This window comes from Tenrec ecaudatus, chromosome 12 (genome assembly GCF_050624435.1).
Source record: "Tenrec ecaudatus isolate mTenEca1 chromosome 12, mTenEca1.hap1, whole genome shotgun sequence".
NCBI classification, from domain to species: domain Eukaryota; kingdom Metazoa; phylum Chordata; class Mammalia; order Afrosoricida; family Tenrecidae; genus Tenrec; species Tenrec ecaudatus.
The window spans coordinates 137,862,874-137,867,258 of record NC_134541.1 but is presented as its reverse complement, the minus strand read 5'-3'; positions in this window follow the sequence as shown (position 1 = coordinate 137,867,258).

Here is a 4,385-nt window from a genome sequence, read left to right as displayed (position 1 = left end):
AGTCAGCAAACCCAGCTCTCAAGTAAGTGAGCCAAAGAGGCTCAGTGCACAGGGCCTTTGGGGTCCATAAAGTGCCCTTCCCTCCTGACCTTTCTCGCTGGCAGTGAGATCCCCATCCCTGCTTCTGAGAGGACTCGTTTCGTACCCAGCAGGCTGGCATCCCAATTACCCCCGTTCACAATCAGCTGAATCCTATCCGAGTCTTGCCCCCACCTTCTCTTCTCCTGAGCCATAAGGAAAGGCTCTTTGGAGGGGATTACAAAGACTCTGGCTAGAAGAGCCTCATTAAATGTTTCACAACACAGACTTCACACGGCTGCCCCTTGAGTGACAGGACCGCAGCCCGTTCCCTGCCCAACCCAATCACCAGGCTTCCTGAGTTCTCCGCCTGGCCCATGGTGGAGGGAGGAACAGGCAGAGGAGCAGGTGGCAAAAGGCAAGTGTGTGAAGTGGAAAGATGTACTCACTGCCACCAAGTCCAGCCACCCTGCTGGACAGTCACCACCCTCCAATCAGTACTGACTCACAGCGCCCCTGTGGGTGTCAGAGACTAACTGTTTAAGGGCGTAGAAAGCTCTGCCTTTCTCACCTGGGGCTGCTGGTGGTTTCGAACCTCCAACCATTGGATCACAGCCCAAGGCGTAACCACTACACCAGGACGGCTTGATGCAGGGCAGAGTAGACCTGTCCAATAGGGGCTCCAAGTCCCTGATCTTCATCTTTCTTCCTCAGAAAATCTGGGGGAGTTCGAGCTGCTGACTTTGTGTTAGGCTCCACCTCCCCCCCCTCCTTTTGTTTCCTTTGAACTTTTGCGATCTGGGTCACATTTGGCAGAATGAGTTGGTTTTCCATTCAGTGCTTCATAGCCCTTTTGTTAGGCACCATGGATATAGTCGCACAATGCAACATCGCTCTCCCCATTTCTCCCCGGTTTCCCACCTCCCTTTGTCTTCCTCTCCTGTCCCTTATCCACTTCTCAGCGTTCTCCCAGGGCCAACGCTGCTGCCCTTTGGGTCTGGCATGGTTGATTGTATGAGAGTATTTTGTTGTTGTGACTTGCTTATTTACCAAGAGAAACCATTCCTTAGACTACACAGCCTATTTCAGAGTTCAGGTCCATAGGGAACCACCATCCCAAAGAAGTTCTCCACGTTCCCAAATCACTCTGCGCTGCAGAAGACACCACCTTCCTGCTCTCCGGGTCCAACACCTGCAGGCTTGCAAAGCGGACAACCCCCAGGGGTCTGGAAAGCCTTCCTCACAGGCCTTCACAGATGGGCCCAGAGGCCAGACAGCTGAGATTTACCTAAAACAGCACCAGAAGACATGGCGATCCTGCTCCCTGCACACCTGTGGCCTGCCTACTGATCTTGGCCCCCACCCCAGGCTGGCTGCTCTGTGACCTTGGGCTGATAAAGCAGGGGCCTGGTCCTTCCTCAGTTACACAGATCTATGGGGACCCAGCAGAGACTCAGCATTTCCGCCAGCCCCTTCTCCCTCTCTGCTTTCCTGAGAGCCTTGAAGGCAGGCTCAGAACTCTATCCAAGAACTCTGGCTCCCTGGAAGGCCAGTCACTCTTGCCAGCAGGTCCAGACCTTGCTGATGACAGAAATGCAATACCAGCTGCCGATGCGTGTGTCTGATTAGAACTACTCCCTGGAGTTTCCCCCATCAGCCTGAGTTTTGGGTGGGCTTGACCCTCCCATCTGCAGATCTACCCTCAGGTGTGTTTCCATTCTGCACCCCCTCTCCCACTCCCAGGGGCTCCTATGAGAACAAAACTGGTTATGGGTTAGGAGTCCTGGAGTCCATTACAACTTTTAGTCACCCTAGAGTGTTTAATGTCATCTTCACAGCGCGGTTACCAGGCCTTTCGCTCGTGGCTCGGTTGCCAGGGTGGGATTTGAAACGACACCCTCTCGGCACAGAGCTTAACCATTACCCCACCAGAGCTCCTTATGAAAAAGCAAAACAAAGCCTACCATCAAGTGGATGCCAACTCCTAGCAATGAAGCAGATAGTGTTTTCTCCCTCCTGAGGGGCTTGTAAGTTTACCTTATGGTTAGCAGGCCAGCACTTACCTGACAGCACCACCTGGACCTCCTTGAGTCCTAGATCTGTCCCCAACCAACCACCCACCCACCTGAGCACTGAAGAGTCCTGTAGAGGCTCTGGTGTTTTCTGTGTGCCGCCTTCGCCCTCTAGAGGCAGGATGTGGGTGTGTCTCCTCCAGTTTCGAAACAATTCATTGTCTTATCCTGCAACTTGAAAGCCCAGTAGGTGCCACAGGGTAGCACTGATTCTTTTGAACAATGGGGATAGTTTGTATACCAGCAACTGGTCCTGCTGGTCTCTGTTCTAGTTCCTGCTTGGGGCACTCAAGAGGTTGGCTGAGTCCTTAGGCAAACACTTCAGGCCACTTGAATGGCTATTCTCACACCTGCTTTAGTCTCCTAAAGTCACACTTAAGTCATTTCCTAACTGTCTATCGATATTTGGTATTGCTTCTTTCCTCGCTTTCTTTAGAGGGCAACTTTCATGAGCTTGGGGCCTTTCCCCATCTTGTTCCCTGCTAAGGTAGCGTGGTGGTGTGGTTATCTACTAGGTTGCTAACCAAAAGGTCTGCAGTTAAAAACCGTCAGCTCCTCCGAAGAAGACCATGCACTCAGCTCCCACCAAGAGTTATAGTCTTGGAAACTTACAGGGGCGGTTCTACCCTGTCCTATCGGGTCACCAGGAGTCAGTGGTGAGATTGTGTTTCGTTTTTTGGATGGTGGTGCCCCACCACTCCATGAGAGAAAGAGCCTTAGAAACCCCATGTAGAGTCTCCATGGGTTGGAATCAACTGCATGGCAGGTACACTGGTTCAATGTTCACATTAGTGGTTTGAACCCTCCCAGCTGCTGCACGGAAGAAAGGGCTGACTATCTGCTACTGTAAAGATCATGACCTAGAAAACTCTAGGCGACAGCCCTGCTCTGGCCAATGAGGTCAGCGGACACAGCATGAGTACCACAAATACTGAGCTACTACTAATCGAAAGGTTGGCAGTTCAAACCCATCCAGAGGTATCTCAGAAGAAAGGTCTGGCCATCTGCTGATCCATCCCAAAAGGGCACAACTTCAAAAGCCCCAAGGAGCAGTACTACCCCAGGCACTGGTGTCTCCAGGAGTAAAAATTGATCATTGGTTGGCACTGGTATACATATATAATAAGCCAGACCTGTGTGTTGGTTGTGACTCTCAGTGACCCTAGAGGACCGAGCCAGGCTGTTCCATAGAGTTCCTGAGACTGTACATCTCTATGGGAGCAGACAGCTCGTATTTCTCCCCAGGAGAGTCTGGTGAATTTGAACTGCCAACCTTTAGGTTAGCAGAGGAGTGTTTAACATGCCAGGCCACAGGGCTCTTCTGTGTACAAAAAGGAGTGCGTGACAGGCACTTCTTGAATAACAGCTCATCCAATAAGGGTCAAGAGTTCCCAAGTCTGCTACTGTGGTGATGACCGCACCATTGGATCGTATGATAAGTGAATTATATGTCAATAAAATTGTTGTTTTTTCATTTCCAAGTCTGAAGTTCCTTTCTGGCCTCTCTGAGAGGGCAAGATTTCAGAGTATAATGGTCAGATGGTTTTAGGTAAGGTGGCCAGGGAGGTCTTAGGCAGAGGCACATGAGCTTCTGCTGGAATCCAATGAGGATGACCAGGAGGGGTGTTCCTGGCAGAGATCGCAGGGGATGTAAGAGCCATTGGGTGGGGTGAGGGGGCTAGTGTGGTGGCCCAGGCAGCTGGGCAACCTGTATTCACAAGCTTGTGTGTAGCTTCCAGGGAAACCCCTACAAGAGGAGAGGATCCTATTTCATGCTTGCTGGGTCTAATCAGCACGCACGGGCCGGTCCACCAGGTCTCCCTGGCTGCTGGCGGGGCGGAGGGGCGCATTCATTGGGTGGGTGGGGTGGGGTGGATTCGGGCGCCTAGGGAAGGGGGCGCAGATGAGCAGTATTTAGGAGCCAGTCTTCAGCCTCAACGCCTACCTGTCCTGTGTCCAAGATGCACACCACCAGTCTCCGGCCCTACGCACGAGCAAGGATGTTGGGGCGCGGAGATCCACGGGCCACAGCGCAAAGACCACATCCGGGCCCGGCGAGTCCTTATTTAAAACATGGCAATAGTAGTAACCAAATAAACTTCCCAGAAACACACAAATGCAATAAAGCCCGCTGGTCCCTCCGAGTCAGCGAATCAGCGCAGACGGGTCCAGTAGAAAAAGAGGTTGCGTTGGCTAGTGCGCATGCGCCCGCCCCTGTGTGGGCGGGGATAGCCGGCAGGCCCAGCCTCTAAAAGAGCATGCGCCAGACGGCGCCTTCAAGTGCGCACGCGCAGA